Source organism: Squalius cephalus, assembly GCF_949319135.1.
Source record: "Squalius cephalus genome assembly, chromosome: 12".
NCBI lineage: Eukaryota > Metazoa > Chordata > Actinopteri > Cypriniformes > Leuciscidae > Squalius > Squalius cephalus.
In genome coordinates, this window is record NC_137133.1 from 39,699,413 (window position 1) to 39,720,336 (window position 20,924).

At 43.1% G+C, this 20,924-nt stretch overlaps 1 protein-coding gene across 1 annotated transcript in view; it reads right to left on the bottom strand.

The window, feature by feature from the left end:
- plcb1l (phospholipase C beta 1-like) overlaps positions 1–17,111 on the bottom strand; it is a 166,125-nt gene extending 149,014 nt beyond the window's left edge. Inside the window, exons 1-2 of the mRNA XM_079889165.1 lie at positions 16,777–17,111; positions 8,175–8,252 (exon numbers count right to left, since the gene is read on the bottom strand). The gene's annotated coding sequence lies outside the window, so the exon portion shown is untranslated. The remainder of the gene's footprint in view (positions 1–8,174; positions 8,253–16,776) is intronic.
- Between the last annotated feature and the right edge of the window lie 3,813 nt (positions 17,112–20,924).

Here is a 20,924-nt window from a genome sequence, read left to right on the forward strand (position 1 = left end):
CTGATGTCCCAGATCAATGGCCTGCAGTCAGCACAATCTTATTACCAGTCTGTGGACCAGCCCAGTGGTCTGCAGTCAGCACAAGCCTGTTACCAGTCTGATGTCCCAGATCAATGGCCTGCAGTCAGCACAATCTTATTACCAGTCTGTGTCCCAGCCCAGCAGTCTGCAGTCAGCACAAGTCCGTTACCAGTCTGATGTCCCAGATCAATGGCCTGCAGTCAGCACAATCTTATTACCAGTCTGTGTCCCAGCCCAGCAGTCTGCAGTCAGCACAAGTCCGTTACCAGTCTCCGGACCAGCCCAGTGGTCTGCAGTCAGCACAAGCCCGTTACCAGTCTGATGTCCCAGATCAATGGCCTGCAGTCAGCACAATCTTATTACCAGTCTGTGGACCAGCCCAGTGGCCTGCAGTCAGCACAAGCCCATTACCAGTCTGTGGACCAGCCCAATGGTCTGCAGTCAGCACAAACCAGCTCTCAGTCTGTGTCCCAGCTTAGCGGCCTGCAGTCAGCTTAATCCCGTTACCAGTCTGTGTCCCAGCTCAGCGGCCTCCAGTCAGCTTAATCCCGTTACCAGTCTGTGTCCCAGCTCAGCGGCCTCCAGTCAGCTTAATCCCGTTACCAGTCTGTGTCCCAGCTCAGCGGCCTCCAGTCAGCTTAATCCCGTTACCAGTCTGTGTCCCAGCTCAGCGGCCTGCAGTCAGCACAAGCCCGTTACCAGTCTCTGGACCAGCTCAGTGGTCCGCAGTCAGCACAATCTCGTTACCAGTCTGTGTCTCAGCCCAGTAGTCTGCAGTAAGCACAAGCTCGTTACCAGTCTGTAGACCAGCACAGCAGTCGGCAGTCAGCACAAGCCCGTTACCAGTCTCTGGACCAGCCCAATGGTCTGCAGTCAACACAAGCCCGTTACCAGTCTGTGTCTCAGCTCAGTAGTCTGCAGTCAGCACAAGCTCGTTACCAGTCTGTAGACCAGCCTAGCAGTCGGCAGTCAGCACAAGCCCGTTACCAGTCTGTGGACCAGCCCAGTGGCCTGCAGTCAGCACAAGCCCGTTACCAGTCTGTGGACCAGCCCAGTGGCCCACAGTCAGCACAATCCCGTTACCAGTCTGTGTCCCAGCTCAGCGGCAGTCAAATTAATTTCATTACCAGTCCGTGTCCCAGTCCAGCAGTCTGCAGTCAGCACAATCCAGTTACCAGCCTGTGTCCCGGCCCAGCAGTCTGCAGTCAGCACAAGCCCGTTACCAGCCCAGTGGACCAGCCCAGTGGCCTGCAGTCAGCACAAACCAGCTCTCAGTCTGAGTCCTAGATCAGCGACCTGCAGTCAGCACAATCCCGTTACCAATCTGTCTTCCAGCTCAGCGGCCTGTAGTCAGTACAAGCCCGTAACCAGTCTCTGGACCAGCTCAGTGGTCTGCAGTCAGCACAATCCCGTTACCAATCTGTCTCCCAGCTCAGCAGCCTGTAGTCAGTACAAGCCCGTTACCAGTCTGTGGACCAGCCCAGCAGTCTGCAGTCAGCACAATCCAGTTACCAGCCTGTGTCCCAGCCCAACAGTCTGCAGTCAGCACAATCCAGTTACCAGCCTGTGTCCCGGCCCAGCAGTCTGCAGTCAGCACAATCCAGTTACCAGCCTGTGTCCCGGCCCAGCAGTCTGCAGTCAGCACAAGCCCGTTACCAGTCTGTGTCCCAGCTCAGCAGTCTGCAGCCAGTACAAGCCTGTTATCAGTCTGTGGAAAATCTTACTAAATCTTACTAAAACATGGTGAAAGGTTATGGTAGGACAACAGTTAAATGCACTGATTATAAATGTGATTTGAATGTAATATAGTGTATGTACTTAAAAAATATATCGCCTCTATAAAAAATAAAAATAAAATAAAGCTGTCCTCCGAAGAGGGGGGGGTGGAGGTGGGAGAAAAAAAAAAAAAAAAAAAAAAAAATGTCTTTAAATGCCAATCCCAATGCATCTTTTTCGTTATCTACATGTATATTAAAATCACCAACAATTAGTACTTTATCTGCAGCCAATACTAACTCTGATAGAAAGTCAGCAAATTCTTTGATAAAGTCTGTATGGTGCCCTGGTGGCCTGTATACAGTAGCCAGCACAAATCTCAAACGTGATTTATCATTTACACTATATAGTGTTACATTAAGCATCAACACTTACTTTTGAATCACAATTCAAAGAGAAAGTAGTAGCTGCACAATTGATTGACCACTTGGAAACCAATCAGCTCCTCCACCCACAGCAGTTTGGTTTTAGACCAGGTTATTCAACCGAAACTGCAAACTGCTGTTTGATTGAAAATCTAAAACAGTCCATGGACAGGAGTCAAGTTGTAGGAGCGGTGTTTTTAGATCTAAAAAAGGCTTTCGAAACGGTCAGTCATAGCCTACTACTATCCAAGATGACATCCTTCAACTTTTCTGCTGAGACAGTTAGCTGGTTCACATCTTATCTTCAAGACAGACATCAGTGTGTTAAAGTTGGTCAGGATAGGTCACCATTCTTACGCATTCAAAGGGGCATACCACAGGGCTCTATACTGGGACCTTTGATGTTTAGTCTTTTTATAAATGATTTGCCACAAATCTGTCCAGATGTAAATTGCCAACTTTATGCGGATGGTGCTGTTTTTTATGCACCCGCTAAGTCACCGGAACAGTCAGCGGAGGTTTTGACCACTTGTATGGCTGAGGTTAGTCAATGGCTCATTCAAAATCAGTTGGTGCTAAATTCAACTAAAACTGTAGCAATGTGTTTTTCTATTAAAAGACAAAATGTGGAACAACATTTTCAGATTACTTTGCAAGACACAACTATAAAATTGGTAACAGATTTTAAATACCTTGGATTGATCCTTGACCCCCAATTAAAATTTGACAAACATCTTAAGAAAATCTCAAAAACTATACAAAGCAACCTAAACTGTTTCAAACTAATTAGACAATACATCCCAAACCAGGCCGCCCTCCTGTACATGCATGCTATGATATTCTCTCATATATCATACTGCATGACAGCATGGGCACAGGCCACGCTCTCAGCAACTAAAAACATCAGGTCATTATACAATCAAACTATAAAGATTATGGACAAGAAGCCAATCCGCTACCATCATTGCAATATTCTCCAGAAGTATAAATTGTTAAGCTTTGAAAGCTTTAGTGATTTATGTTTTCTCAAACTAACTTTCAAATGTCTCAATAATATAGCACCTGAGCCACTCAGTTCATTTATGCAGAGACAAAGCATCAACAGAGTCACCAGAGGCTCTATCAATAACAACTGTATAGTCCCGTACCGTAAGACTTCATTTGGTCAGTCTGCTTTTTCATATTAAAGGTGCAAAGTTGTGGAACTCATTACCCACTGAACATAAAACCATGACTGAGCTTAAAATGTTCACTTCTCGAGTTAAGTCTTGGATGAAATCGAAACAGGAATGTACCCATTTGTAAATAGCTAGTTTGTGTATGTAAGTGATTTATATGGTGTGTCTATAGATATGTTTTTATGATGAAATAGAAAATGTTGTAGTGTAAAGGCCCAACCAGGGACTGGAGTTGAAAATTAGCTCTAGCTATAAACTCTTTTTGCATAGCATCAGTTACTAACTTGTTTTGTACTATGTTTAATTGCAATGTCCCTGTCAAATAAAATAAAAAATAAAAAAATATATTTGAAACAAGACTTCTTAGTAATTTTGAAAATATTACTATAAATTACAGCAACACCTCCCCCTTTGCCTTTCAGACGAGGCTCATGTTTATAACAGTAATCTTGCGGGGTGGACTCATTTAAAGTAATGTAATTGTTTGGTTTTAGCCAGGTTTCTGTCAAACACAGCACATCTAGATTATAATCTGTAATCACATCATTAACAATGAGTGCTTTTGAAGTAAGGGATCGAATATTCAGCAACCCAAGCTTTATCATTTGCTCATCCATATTATATCTGTTTTTTATTTGTTGAACATCAATTAAATTATTACCCTTAAATGGATTTGGGAGTTTTTTGTATTTCCAAATTCGGGGAACAGACACAGTCTCTATATGATGATATCTAGGTGAAAGAGTCTCTATGTGACGGGATTTATCTGACCTTGGTGAGGTGAGACAGCTAGCAGACGGTCGGTTTAGCCAGTCTGTCTGCTTCCTGACCTGAGCCCCAGATTGTCATGTTTGAGCTCTAAGACTATGTGCCATATTACTAGAGAGAAGAGCAGCACCATCCCAGGAAAGATGAATACCATCTCTTTTCAACAGGTCAGGTCTGCCCCAAAAACTTTTCCAATTGTCTATTAACCCTATATTATTTTGCGGACACCACTTAGACAACCAGCCATTGAGTGATGACAATCTACTAACTATCTCATCACTCCTGCAAACAGGAAGGAGGCCAGAGCAAATTACAGTGCCTGAGATTGTACTTGCGAGTTCACACACCTCTTTAATATTAATTTTGGTGATCTCCGACTGGCGGAGTCGAACATCATATGTGCCGATGTGAATAATAACCTTAGAGAATTTATGATTAGCATTAGCCAGCACTTTTAAATTTGCTTTGATGTCAGGCGCTCTGGCTCCCGGCAAACATGTGACTATGGTGGCTGGTGTCTCTATTTTCACGTTCCATGTAATACAATCGCCATTCACACACTGTAGAATCACACACTGTCTGTGTATGAGAGAGAGTGTGTGTGTGAGAGTGTGTGTGAGACTGTCTGTGTATGAGAGAGTGTGTGAGAGTGTGTGTGTGAGAGTGTGTGTGTGTGTTTGTTTGTTTGTTTGTTTGTGTGTGTGTGTGTGTGTGTGTGTGTGTGTTTGTTTGTGTGTGTGTGTGTGTGTGTGTTTGTGTGTGTTTGTGTGTGTGTGTGTGTGTGTGTGTGTGTGTGTGTGTGTGTGTGTGTGTGTGTGTGTGTGTGTGTGAGAGTGAATGCGCTGCATTGTGGGACAGCACAGAATCCTCTGGGACTGACTGTCATCAGTGTGAACTCAAACCTGATCCCAGAGAGACAGTGGAGTAGAACCTGTTCCTGAGGATCTAACTCCACACTCCACAGAAGGACACACACCCTGTGTGTTCTATGCATACACACTAAACTACACTAATAAACTATTAATGCAAAAAAAAAAAAAAAAAAAAACTTTTTTTTTTTTTACTGTCCATTTGATGCATAAACACACTAAACCTGCTGTAATTTCCAGAGGTCAGAGTTTGCAGGTTCAGATTCAGGATCAGTGATGATGTGTGTTCTGAGTCTGACTATGATTGTTCTGAAATGTATCGTTACAGGTAGTGAAATTGCTTTAAAGAGGATGAATTTTAGAGATACAACTTCTTGACTGTCATCATCCATGTCATCAACACACTGAAAGCTCTCCGATTAGTTGTATCTTCCAATTCAGCTCAAATACATAAACAAACAAACACTCACTAGTGGACTTCAATAGTTGCGTACAGGTCTAGTCATAAGAAATCATCTTTTTCAGGAGCACAGATGATCTGAGATACTGAGCTGTGGTGCTCAAGATCAACCTGTCCTGATGCCATCGACATCGAAGATGAGCTGCAATCTCAAAGAAGTTCAGTTAATGACTGGAGCGACTGCACACACATGATGACATGTCAGATAATTATATGATGGACACACTAGATGTAGAGCCACAGGAGTCAGAGGATCTGACAAAGCATCTCTCCATTAGCAAATCACCTCTAGGGTTTAAGTTTTCTGTCTCAGTTAGTCTCTGTAACCCGATATGATAGTGTTTTCTGAACTGTGTTCAATAGAAGAAGAGCAGAGCTCTGTTGAGAATCAGACAGAAAAAGACCTATTGGCATGACTTAACATCTTTACAAACATCAGTATGATTTTAAAATGGACTCTTCTTCATTTCTTAATGCATGTATTTGGTGTTACTGGTCACGATTCACCAGAGCACATAATTCGAAAGAAACTTGTCTGGAAAAAAAAATTGTCTGGAACAAACACAGAGAAAGTAGAGTGATGAAAACACTGAAACGTCCCAGAGGTGCTGGATTGTTATATCGGCACTCCTGAACTAACTGTGTGTGTGTACACTGAATAAAGTAAAGGCTGAATACACTATACAACTCTTAACTTCCGAACATCTTACACTTTCCACAGAGCTTCATACACTAACAGGAGCTGACTGTAGGCAACAGTAACACAGCCCTTAAACAGGGAATGGGTTTGCAGGGGGAGGCCACAGACAATTTATCCTTTATCTTTATCCTTCCTGACTGATTTGTCTTTAGTTTTGTGTTTTGTTAGGGTCCCTGTCTGTCGCATGAGGCAGTACCTGCAACACAATCAGTTCCACAGATTGTCCAAATCCATCCCGTCACATGTTGTTTCTCCTAGCACAGATTCAATAGTATGGAGCATATAGTGGGAGATGGGCAATTACACAAGGAGAAGGAGAAGGAGAAGAGCAATAACCCAGCAGCAGGACCAGTCTCTGCTCCTGTGTGTGAGAAGGAACAGGAAGAGGAAGAGGAAAAGGAGGAGGAACAGGAGGAGCAGGAGGAGGAACAGGAGGAGGAAAAGGAGGAATAGGAGGAACAGGAGTAGGAACAGGAGGAACAGTAAGAGGAACAGTAAGAGGAACAGGAGGAGGAACAGGAGGAGCAGGAGGAGGAACAGGAAGAGGAACAGGAGGAGGAACAGGTGGAGCAGGAGGAGGAGCAGGAGGAGGAACAGGAAGAGGAACAGGAGGAGGAACAGGTGGAGCAGGAGGAGGAACAGGAGGAGGAACAGGTGGAGCAGGAGGAGGAACAGGAGGAGGAACAGGCGGAGCAGGAGGAGGAACAGGAGGAGGAACGGGGGAGGAACAGGAGGAACAGGAGGAGGAACGGGGGAGGAACAGGAGGAACAGGAGGAACAGGCGGAGCAGGAGGAGGAACAGGAAGAGGGACAGGAAGAACAGGTGGAGCAGGAGGAACAGGAAGAGGAACAGGGGGAAGAACAGGAAGAACCGGTGGAGCAGGAGGAGGAACAGGAAGAGTGACAGGAAGAACAAGTGGAGCAGGAGGAGGAACAGGAGGAGCAGGAGGAGCAGGGGGAGGAACAGGAGGAGCAGGAGGAGGAACAGGAGGAGCAGGGGGAGGAACAGGAGGAACAGGGGGAGGAACAGTAGGAACAGGAAGAGGAACAGGAAGAAAAGGTGGAGCAGGAGGAGGAACAGGAGGAACAGGCGGAGCAGGAGGAGGAACAGGAAGAGGAACAGGGGGAGGAACAGGAAGAGGAACAGGGGGAGGAACAGGCAGAGTAGGAAGAGGAACAGGAGTAGGAACAGGCGGAACAGGAGGAGGAACAGGAGGAGGAACAGGAGGAACAAGCAGAGCAGGAGGAGGAACAGGAGGAGAAACAGGAGGAAGAACAGTAGGAACAGGAGGAGGAACAGGAAGAGGAACAGGAAGAACAGGTGGAGCAGGAGGAGGAACAGGAGGAACAGGCGGAGCAGGAGGAGGAACAGGAAGAGGAACAGGGGGAGGAACAGGAAGAGGAACAGGGGGAGGAACAGGAGGAGAAAGAAGAGGAACAGGAGTAGGAACAGGCGGAGCAGGAGGAGGAACAGGAGGAGGAACAGGAGGAACAAGCAGAGCAGGAGAAGAAACAGGAGGAAGAACAGTAGGAACAGGAGGAGGAACAGGAACAGGAAGAGCAGTGCAAGAGCCCTAGAGAAGGACCTGGTGTGCATCAACCGGTTAGAAACACACTTCATGAGGGTGGCATGAAAGAGTCTGGAGATGCCATGGGGAACGTTATGCTGACTGCAACATCCAGCATGACCGGTTTGGTGGTGAGACAGTGATGATCTGGGGAATATTGGAGGGTCGCACAGATCTTCACATGCTGGCCAATGGTTCCCTTACTGCTGTTAGAGACCGGGATGAAACCCTGAAAGCCAACACTCTTACATTTGGCCACAGTGTGTACAGACTTTCTGAATGATGAAGGGTTAAGGGTGCCATTTTGGGTTAGGGTTAGACTAAAAAGGCCTTTATGTTTTGAGAAGAAACTTACATGCATTAAATAAAAGCGAACCACTCTGTAGGAGACACTTGCTATTATTGACTATCTATAACGCAGGACACAGTTTGCTTCAAATCAGAATTTGAAAAAAAAGAAAGAAATTACCTTATTCTGATCGGTCCAGTAAAGGTAGAAGCCCTGAGGGTCGACCCGCAGCGTCACCGGCGTAACTGTGGTGCAGTCCTACAAAACACCAGACAAACACATCAAAACACCAGACAATCACCTCAAAACACCAGACAAACACATCAAAACAACAGACAAACACATCAAAACACCAGACAATCACCTCAAAACACCAGACAAACACATCAAAACACCAGACAATCACCTCAAAACACCAGACAATCACCTCAAAACACCAGACAATCACCTCAAAACACCAGACAAACGCATCAAAACAACAGACAAACACATCAAAACACCAAACAATCACCTCAAAACACCAGACAATCACCTCAAAACACCAGACAAACACATCAAAACACCAGACAAACACCTCAAAACACCAGACAAACACATCAAAACACCAGACAAACACATCAAAACACCAGACAAACACATCAAAACACCAGACAAACACATCAAAACACCAGACAATCACATCAAAACACCAGACAAACACATCAAAACACCAGACAAACACATCAAAACACCAGACAATCACATCAAAACACCAGACAAACACATCAAATCACCAGACAATCACCTCAAAATACCAGACAAACACATCAAAACACCAGACAATCACCTCAAAATACCAGACAAACACATCAAAACACCAGACAAATACATCAAAACACCAGACAATCACCTCAAAACACCAGACAATCACCTCAAAACACCAGACAATCACCTCAAACACCAGACAATCACATCAAAACACCAGACAAACGCATCAAAACACCAGACAATCACCTCAAACACCAGACAATCACTTCAAAACACCAGACAATCACCTCAAAACACTCAAAACACCAGACAATCACCTCAAAACACCAGACAAACACATCAAAACACCAGACAATCACATCAAAACACCAGACAAATACATCAAAACACCAGACAATTACCTCAAAACACCAGACAATTACCTCAAAACACCAGACAATCACCTCAAACACCAGACAATCACCTCAAAACACCAGACAAACGCATCAAAACACCAGACAATCACCTCAAACACCAGACAATCACTTCAAAACACCAGACAATCACCTCAAAACACTCAAAACACCAGACAATCACCTCAAAACACCAGAAAACACATCAAAACACCAGACAATCACATCAAAACACCAGACAAATACATCAAAACACCAGACAATCACCTCAAAACACCAGACAATCACCTCAAAACACATCAAAACACCAGACAATCACCTCAAAACACCAGACAATCACCTCAAACACCAGACAATCACCTCAAAACACCAGACAAACGCATCAAAACACCAGACAATCACATCAAACACCAGACAATCACTTCAAAACACCAGACAATCACCTCAAAACACTCAAAACACCAGACAATCACCTCAAAACACCAGACAAACACATCAAAACACCAATCACATCAAACACCAGACAATCACTTCAAAACACCAGACAATCACCTCAAAACACTCAAAACACCAGACAATCACCTCAAAACACCAGACAAACACATCAAAACACCAATCACATCAAAACACCAGACAAATACATCAAAACACCAGACAAACGCATCAAAACATCAGACAAACACCTCAAAACACCAGACAAACACATCAAAACACCAGACAAATACATCAAAACACCAGACAAACACATCAAAACACCAGACGATCACATCAAAACACCAGACAAACACATCAAAACACCAGACAAACACATCAAAACACCAGACAATCACATCAAAACACCAGACAATCACCTCAAAACACATCAAAACACCAGACAATCACCTCAAAACACCAGACAATCACATCAAAACACCAGACAATCATATCAAAACACCAGACAAACACATCAAAACACCAGACAATCACCTCAAACACCAGACAATCACCTCAAAACACTCAAAACACCAGACAATCACCTCAAAACACCAGACAAACACATCAAAACACCAATCACCTCAAAACACCAGACAATCACCTCAAAACACCAGACAATCACCTCAAAACACCAGACAATCACCTCAAACACCAGACAATCACCTCAAAACACTCAAAACACCAGACAATCACCTCAAAACACTCAAAACACCAGACAATCACCTCAAACACCAGACAATCACCTCAAAACACCAGACAATCACCTCAAACACCAGACAATCACCTCAAACACCAGACAATCACCACCAGACAATCACCTCAAACACCAGACAATCACCTCAAACACCAGACAATCACCTCAAAACACTCAAAACACCAGACAATCACCTCAAAACACCAATCACCTCAAAACACTCAAAACACCAGACAATCACCTCAAAACACCAGACAATCACCTCAAAACACCAGACAAACACATCAAAACACCAGACAAACACATCAAAACACCAGACAAACACATCAAAACACCAGACAATCACCTCAAAACACCAGAAAATCACCTCAAAACACCAGACAAACACATCAAAACACCAGACAAACACATCAAAACACCAGACAATCACCTCAAAACACCAGACAATCACCTCAAAACACCAGACAATCACCTCAAAACACCAGACAAACACCTCAAAACACCAGACAATCACCTCAAAACACCAGACAAACGCATCAAAACATCAGACAATCACCTCAAAACACCAGACAAACACCTCAAAACACCAGACAATCACCTCAAAACACCAGACAATCACCTCAAAACACCAGACAATCACCTCAAAACACCAGACAAACACCTCAAAACACCAGACAATCACCTCAAAACATCAGACAATCACCTCAAAACACCAGACAAACACATCAAAACACCAGACAAACACATCAAAACACCAGACAAACACATCAAAACACCAGACAAACACATCAAAACATCAGACAATCACCTCAAAACACCAGACAAACACATCAAAACACCAGACAAACACATCAAAACACCAGACAAACACATCAAAACACCAGACAAACACATCAAAACACCAGACAAACGCATCAAAACATCAGACAATCACCTCAAAACACCAGACAATCACCTCAAAACATCAGACAATCACCTCAAAACACCAGACAATCACCTCAAAACACCAGAAAATCACCTCAAAACACCAGACAAACACATCAAAACACCAGACAAACACATCAAAACACCAGACAATCACCTCAAAACACCAGACAATCACCTCAAAACACCAGACAATCACCTCAAAACACCAGACAAACACCTCAAAACACCAGACAATCACCTCAAAACACCAGACAAACGCATCAAAACATCAGACAATCACCTCAAAACACCAGACAAACACCTCAAAACACCAGACAATCACCTCAAAACACCAGACAATCACCTCAAAACACCAGACAATCACCTCAAAACACCAGACAATCACCTCAAAACACCAGACAATCACCTCAAAACACCAGACAAACACCTCAAAACACCAGACAATCACCTCAAAACACCAGACAATCACCTCAAAACACCAGACAATCACCTCAAAACACCAGACAAACACCTCAAAACACCAGACAATCACCTCAAAACACCAGACAATCACCTCAAAACACCAGACAATCACCTCAAAACACCAGACAATCACCTCAAAACACCAGACAATCACCTCAAAACACCAGACAATCACCTCAAAACACCAGACAATCACCTCAAAACACCAGACAATCACCTCAAAACACCAGACAAACACCTCAAAACACCAGACAATCACCTCAAAACACCAGACAATCACCTCAAAACACCAGACAATCACCTCAAAACACCAGACAAACACCTCAAAACACCAGACAATCACCTCAAAACACCAGACAATCACCTCAAAACACCAGACAATCACCTCAAAACACCAGACAATCACCTCAAAACACCAGACAATCACCTCAAAACACCAGACAATCACCTCAAAACACCAGACAATCACCTCAAAACACCAGACAATCACCTCAAAACACCAGACAATCACCTCAAAACACCAGACAATCACCTCAAAACACCAGACAATCACCTCAAAACACCAGACAAACACCTCAAAACACCAGACAATCACCTCAAAACATCAGACAATCACCTCAAAACACCAGACAAACACATCAGGGTCATCAGGGTCAGCACTGCACACTAGGTATTTTATTACAGTCAACATAATCAGTATGTTCAAGAGAAACATGGGTAGATGAGAAGAATTAGAAGTATGGCGTGTTTGTGTTGATGAGAGAAAAAGAGAGATATTAAAGAGTAAGATAGATGTGAACTAGAGTAAATAGAGCACTGTAGTTCCTGCAACACAAACCTTGTCGTGAATGAAACAGAGAGTTGAGTGTGAGCCGTCAGACGCAGAGAGACAGGAGCAGCTCGTGTTTCATTTAACCCTCAGGACTTCACATAGCAACTGCAAATATTACTGGAGCTCTATAAAAAGACCAGCACGTTTTTGTGGAGGAACGCAGTGGTGTTTTATAGTCCCTAAACTTCAGCAGGGGCCGATTACGCATGCAGACATTCGACACACATCAGTGCTTTAGTATCAGTCCACAACACAACATCTGTGACCAGTGTGCTCTGAGAAGAGATAACACCACAGCTTTTACTGAGTGTGTCCGATCATGTATACGGTCAACAACTCGTCTGACAGGGTCCTGTTTCTACATGATTTATTACTGGGACGCTTTTAGATGCAGATTCTGCCACTGTAAGACAAACACACTGGCAGAGAAACCACAGCTGAGAATTTTGTAGATAATGGAGCAAGTTCCAAATTACTTTGCCTCCTTAAACACTGAAACACTGAAGCCTCCATCTCCTCAATGAAACGTTAAAAACGAGCCCAAGCCTGAGGAGGATAGAGCTTCGTTTACACAGCGGATGATGATTTACACACACATTCCTAGAGAACGTCTCGGTTTGATCTCCATGTAATCTCACTGCTGTCTGAAGAAACAGTTGCGATCCTACGGGATCTGCAGTTACAGAGAGTCCTGTTTCTCCCAGTGAGGAGATTTAAAGCCAGACGCTTGAGGAGCCAATCAATGGCTGGAGAAATGAGCTCTGGATTCCTGAAGGCGTTTCATTACTGAAACGTTCTGTCATTGTCTGCACAATGGCAACATGCATGCAGTCAGACATCTGACAAGACAGTTTAATAATGACCATAAAAGTGTGTTAAATGCCAAGTGAGCCGGTGATGTGATCCTTAGTGTCCCCAGACTATTTTGGGCAGATCATATGGTATATTATTATATAACAGTTATTTTGTTGCCAGTTGAATACAAAATATATCAGTTGTGCCACGTCTAATTTTTGATAATTCATTGAAAACATTTTTTTTTTTATTCTCTGATTATTTTCTTCTTCTTTTTTTAATCTTGATGGAGGACAAAAGATCAGATATTCATATCAGAATCAAAATAACATCAGTGTAAAACAGATTCACATTCTGAAACACTTGAGTTCAAATGCAAAAACAGCTAAACTAATATTAGAAAACAGAGAGTCCAGACTCTGATTGGACGAGACAGCAGATAAACACACACGTGTGACGCACATCAGATCAACTCTACATTAAAAAAGAAGTAAAGTTGCGAAGCTCCTCAGCAACTGTAAACAACCGAACTAAAGCGTTCAACCAGCGTTTGCATAAAAACTCTGGGCTTCAAAAGCTTTTTACAGGCAAGCCTCTTTTCCGTTCAGTTTTACCAGTGAGAAGGAAAACAATCCTGACTCACAGAAGATAAAAGTTAAACAGAAAATCCTGGAGCAAGAGCATCACATGCATCCCTGCTCCTCATGCACACGTCAGGAAACACACTGGGAAAACTGGGAAAATCCTGGAGCCAGAGCATCACATGCATCCCTGCTCCTCATGCACACGTCAGGAAACACACTGGGAAAACTGGGAAAATCCTGGAGCCAGAGCATCACATGCATCCCTGCTCCTCATGCACACGTCAGGAAACACACTGGGAAAACTGGGAAAATCCTGGAGCCAGAGCATCACATGCATCCCTGCTCCTCATGCACACGTCAGGAAACACACTGGGAAAACTGGGAAAATCCTGGAGCCAGAGCATCACATGCACCCCTGCTCCTCATGCACACATCAGGAAACACACTGGGAAAATCCTGGAGCCAGAGCATCACATGCACCCCTGCTCCTCATGCACACATCAGGAAACACACTGGGAAAATCCTGGAGCCAGAGCATCACATGCACCCCTGCTCCTCATGCACACGTCAGGAAACACACTGGGAAAACTGGGAAAATCCTGGAGTCAGAGCATCACATGCACCCCTGCTCCTCATGCACACGTCAGGAAACACACTGGGAAAACTGGGAAAATCCTGGAGCCAGAGCATCACATGCACCCCTGCTCCTCATGCACACGTCAGGAAACACACTGGGAAAATCCTGGAGCCAGAGCATCACATGCACCCCTGCTCCTCATGCACACGTCAGGAAACACACTGGGAAAACTGGGAAAATCCTGGAGCCAGAGCATCACATGCATCCCTGCTCCTCATGCACACGTCAGGAAACACACTGGGAAAATCCTGGAGCCAGAGCATCACATGCATCCCTGCTCCTCATGCACACGTCAGGAAACACACTGGGAAAACTGGGAAAATCCTGGAGCCAGAGCATCACATGCACCCCTGCTCCTCATGCACACATCAGGAAACACACTGGGAAAATCCTGGAGCCAGAGCATCACATGCACCCCTGCTCCTCATGCACACGTCAGGAAACACACTGGGAAAACTGGGAAAATCCTGGAGCCAGAGCATCACATGCATCCCTGCTCCTCATGCACACGTCAGGAAACACACTGGGAAAATCCTGGAGCCAGAGCATCACATGCATCCCTGCTCCTCATGCACACGTCAGGAAACACACTGGGAAAACTGGGAAAATCCAAAACACACCGGAAACACACGGCATCATTCATCGTTCTGTTTTATATTTTATATTGTTGTCACTGCCATACATGACATTTATATTTAATTATTTAGCAGAAGCTTTTATCCAAAACGACTTACCAATGAGGAATACAGCAAAGTGAGGCAATAACACGAGAAGTGCTAAAAATACAACATTTCATGAGAACAATGCTTCTTCTTACTGAAAGATGTACAAACTCGACTAGTTGGTGGATTGCTTAAATGACTAGACAATTACGTGACTATACGATTATGCAATTACTTGAAGGAATCAGATTGGTTGTTGATCGCCCCAGCCACACCTCTTCACTTGACAGAGATTTAACTGTGTGTTCATGTCTGTCTAAGAAACACAGTTACAGCATCACGGATTAGGTTTCATCACCTTCATCATCATCATCATCATCATCATCATCATCTTCATCTTGATCTGCTGCAGGTTCAATACATACAGTAGTGCTTTCAGGTGCTTTACAAAATCACTCATTCACTAATTTCTGCCGTTCATAGGATGGGCTAAACACTGTGGATATTGAAGAACTCCCAAAGCACAACAAATCGCTAAAGATGTTCAGTAAACCAGCAGGTGTAGTCCCCCTTTAAACCGAATTATGATCGACTGGAGAGAAATGGTTTCTGATAGGAAAATATAAATCCCACTTCTATCCCATATAAAGTCTCCTCAGAAGCAGACACACTGTCATCTCTCATCACAGTTTAAATCAGGCTTGGAATTAAAACAATATAGTTCTCCCATGACTTACGTGCATTCATTCTGGAAAATCAATAATACAAAGAACCTATCTACAATTAATGTCTAATTCACCCATGGATGACAGTTTCTCATCATCAAGTAAAATCTGAGGTTTTCTCTGTTGTTTAGTTGTTTGTCCCTCCATGAAGCTCTATGTCAGCATTTTGTTTCTCTAATCGAATCACTTGGGCTTGAGGACTTTCACAGGCAGCTTTGACCTTTTATGGCAGGAGAGGAGTATCGGAAAGCTTTAGGGGAAAATATGAGCTCGAGGAAACATTACATTGAAGAGAATCGTAACATTTCCGTGTTCACGTGCAAGGTGCATTGCCATCTGTTATGATTACAGTTATAAATAAAGGTCATTTGCCTAAACATGATGTCAAACAAACAGCACTAACAAACTAACAGTCCATTAGAGCTGAAATAGATGCAACTATGCAAATATGACATGACAACGGTATAGTGCAATACAGTACACTGACACTGAAGAGTACCTTTGTTTACACAACATATCTGCATTTAATGAGAGAATCACTCTAAATGTAAATTCTGTCATCATTTCCGAACCAAACCAATCTGTCTTTCTCTACACTGGGATTATGATGTTCCAAGGAAAACATTCACACGGGTTTGGAACGACATGAGGGAGAGTAAACGATGACAGAAGGTTCATTATGGGATGAATAGCTTTTTAATAGGTTTTCAAAAATATTCTAATATAAGACACAAAAACAATTCTAGAGTAAACCAGCATGTAATTGTGACTTTTGACTGACCCTGACAGCTCGCGCTAACACTGCTCCACAAGTACACTGAGAATCTGAATCTGCCATGAATGTTACTTACATCGTCCCACTTCATGAACTTGTCCCCCGTCCTGAGCTTCTCGGGCACGGACACGCGTTTGAGCTGAAGCGCGTGAACTCCCGGCTGCGCTCCCGCCATGACGCGCGTGGACCTCACGCGAGCGATGCTGTTGCTTCAGGAAGATCTGAGACACACACTGAGACATTCACTGATGAGACATTCACTGACAAGACTCTGCAAACCCGCTCATTGCTCGCCACTCTGGCAAGTGCTCGGGATTGGTGAATGTGTATATCCACTATCACGCGGTGTTACGCGCACAGAGACCAATGCGCGCTCCCGTTGTTATGAGTCCGTGCGCTCCGGAGCGCGTCATGATGAAAACTCGTCGCCTTGTACAATAGATGTACAATAAAATGAAACATACCTTTACAGTGAAAGTAACAGGGGAAATTATTCTGCAATAGTATGAAAATAACTGGTAAGATTGCATTCCTTAAACAACAGGCTGTTCTTTGAAACTGAATTAAAGTGCTGTAAGAAATATAACATGGGAACTCAAACATTTGAATTGGTCTTCAATTGAACTCAGACGGTGTGTGGTTATCTGAGAGTAAGGTTTTTAGTTGATTCGTTTTTGAACTGAGGCTGTAAATGTAAAGACATATTTACTGAACAGGTTCTCTGATTTAAAGTTGTTTAGTTGCTCAATGTTCAATGCTCTGATCCCATCTTGTGGTTGTCTTAAAAATAACAAGTCTTTACACAAATTCACATAAGGTGGACAATTCCAATGTGTTTTTAAAATAAGTGTCTTCTGCTCCACAAAGCTGCATTTAGTTGATCAAAAATGCAGTCAAAAACACGAGTATTGTGAAATAGTAAGACAATATAAAATAACCCTTTTTTATTTTAACTTTTTTTTTTTTTTAATGATTTCAAAATCATTCTGTGATGGCTAAACCACATTACTCCAGTCTTCAGTCCCACATGATCTAACAGAAATCACTCTAATATGCTGAGTTTTGGAGCTCAAGAAACATTTCTTACTTGATAAAGTGTGGAAACCACAACAATGACTCTTTGTTTCGAGTTTGAGGAACAGCACTGGGGGGGGGGGGGGGGGGGGGGGGTTCTTCAACGCTCATCCTGGACTTGCTATCATAGCAACATGTGCGCAAACTTAAACCTGCTCGGGAGCAGCTTATTTCATGTTAACAGGATTAGATCCCGGCTTCATAAGCGGAGCTGATAGTGATACGGGAAGTCCAGCGCAGCGCGATAGTGCACTTTCTTTCTGAGATATATATTTTTTCTCGTGATTCGTGAGATTGTCGTTTTTTGTCGCTTTTATGTTTAAAAAACAGTTTAGGTTTTTTTTATGGCATTTCCAAGCCACTTAAGACCCAATGTTGTAAAGCAGTTTTTTTTTTTTTTTCATAAAAAAATCATATCATGATTCATAATTTTCATAATTTTCATAATTTTTTATGAAGATCATACAATCATGACCATGCCGATTACAGATATGTCACTCAGGCTTCACTAACGTGATTGGTACCATATAGACCATAGACTGCCATCAAGGCCTCAATGAAGGGGATTATGTGAACAGAAAGGGGGTTCACAATGTATATGTGCAGCCCAGTTACTATTGTGATTCTTAATATTCCAGATTAGTAACATTATATCAAATAAAAAAAAGGCAGTTGACTAAAATCTTCCATATCACAAATGTGAAAGCAAAATGGCCAGGATCTGTGCATGACTTAAGAATTTTCAGAGATTCACATTTATGCACATTATTTGAAAGTGGTAAGAAAAGTTCCACAATTAAATATCAAGCTCGCTGTATTACATACACTTATGCTGATCCTAACAGTACTGCATTTTTTCATAGGTGATTATAACATGTTCCTGCCTGCAGACAGGTGTTTTATGACCCCATTCCCTGACCCAAACCAGTTACAATACAGCTCTAGCCAGGACAAGGGCACACAATGAAATTAACTGGCTAACTAAAGGGAAGATTTCAGTGTCTGAAAAGTCTGAGGGTTGCACACCTGACAGGGCCTGTGACACTGTTGCATGTGCCATATTACACAACATTGCGCCCCCACCCCCCCCCAAAAAAAAAGACTTTTCATTAAATGTTTAATAAAAGATAAATATGCTTCGTTCCTTGAGTTTTATTTCAATTGTTCTTTGTAAAGAAAAGCCAGTGGCCAAGTGCCTGCAACAAGAGATACACATGCCTCATGCAACAAATAAAAAGGAGAAGTTGGCTATCCACTGCCCACCTGTAGGCCTATGTCTCCTCTGTCTGTGCAGACTCTTCTGTAGGCCTTTCTGTAGATGTGGAATCCTGCAACTTATATTGCAGCCATAAAGCATACAAGTATAAATTAAGTAAAGTTATTTCTGCACTTGCAGGTAGGCTAGTTCCTCCATATGACAGTTATCTGAGAGGGTTTATTCGCTGTCCAGTGCAATGGAAACAAATGGACATTACAAAGTCTTATACTTTCTTTCCTTTGGAAAGTTAGAAAATGTCCACTTACTGCACATATTTCAGCCACTACTTTCTTGGGAACAGATACAAGTGTTGGTGTATTATGTAAAAGTGCACAAAAGAGGAAAACAAAATGTCATTACAATGAACTACACTCGGGAAAAATGTGATCAATAACTCATGGCAAAATATTTTTACATTAACATAAGTTTATCAGTTTTAAGGCTTGCACAGACTAGTCGAGTAGTCGAGAGATCGACTACTTCAACCACTATTCGGCGCTGTCGGAAACAATCGACTACTCGAGCGCCCATTAACCATAAATGAATTCAAAATGGCGAACGTCACCAACAGACACCACACATCAGATGTGTGGAAGTATTTCATCAAGGATGACAAAAATATCGTAATTTGCCAACTCTGTAAGGAGCCGTTCACATATCGCGTCTAAAAACGCTCTCCTCCTTTCCACAAGTGCTTGCGCTCCCATGGCGTCTGTCGTTGCTATGCAAACATGAACTGCGCTGACGAGGAAGTATCAGCAAAGGATTAATGATTTCTAGCCCTTGCATTAGCTTTACCACTAGATATATGGAAATGAGAAATAAAAACCCGCCCTGTACAGCTATGATCAGCTGTTCGGCCGAGCTTTCGATGTTGTTACGGAAATGCAAGCTTATCGGTTGGTTTTTGTCTCATGACCTGCGCACCTCTTGCGGAATTCTGAAAAGTTGAGACATTTTCATCTCGCCGCGGCATAGGCGCGCCTGGAAAAACGAGCGCGCCGCGACCGCGTCGCTTCCATTATGAGCGCGCCTGCCGCACGCCTACATTACTGAAATAACAAACTTTTTCGCAAAAGACGCGATATGTGAACGGCCCCTAAAAGCGATTGCGTATGAAATGAAAGGCAAAAACGGTTATTTATTTGGCTTTACTCTGTGTTACATGAAAATTAAAATATGTAATGTCATACTCATAATAATTATAATGTTTTAAGAGTTTACATATGTAATTGTTGCATTAGGCTATGAATTGGGCTAATAAAAGTTTATTGATAATAACTATTTCATGTCTTTTCATTTACAGTCGCATGAACCACGAGTAGTAGAGTAACTCGAATATTGTTTTGATAAGAAATCGACTAGCAGAAATCAGTAGTCGTGCAACCCCTAATCAGTTTTCACTTTCACAAGTCAAAGCAATTCATCATTACTCAAGATTTAACAGAGTGAACGGGTGACGTGATGACTGGGCGGAGAGAGAGAACGAGTGGGCGGAGGTGAAGGAGAGCGTGGTGGTGAAGATGGAATCCTGACAATCATCTTGGATGTCTTATTTGATCTCGGATGTTTTAAGCAACGTACGAAGAACGGACCCCTGTTGCTATGACAGCAAGTCCAGGATGAGCGTCGAAGAACCAAACAATCCAAGATCATGCCAAATCGCCAACAATCAAATCCAGCTAACTGAGTTAGCGACGTACGCCCCTGAGCTGGGTTCCCCAAAAGCATCGTAAGCCTAAGTTGATCGTAGAACAATTGCCACCAATATTCTCTATGATCAACTTTGGCTTACGATGCTTTTGGGAAACACAGCTCTGGAAATTGAGTCGAAGAAGTGTGGGTGAGGCATGCAGCATTCATGTCTGTTGCTGCAAACAGAGTAAAGTGTT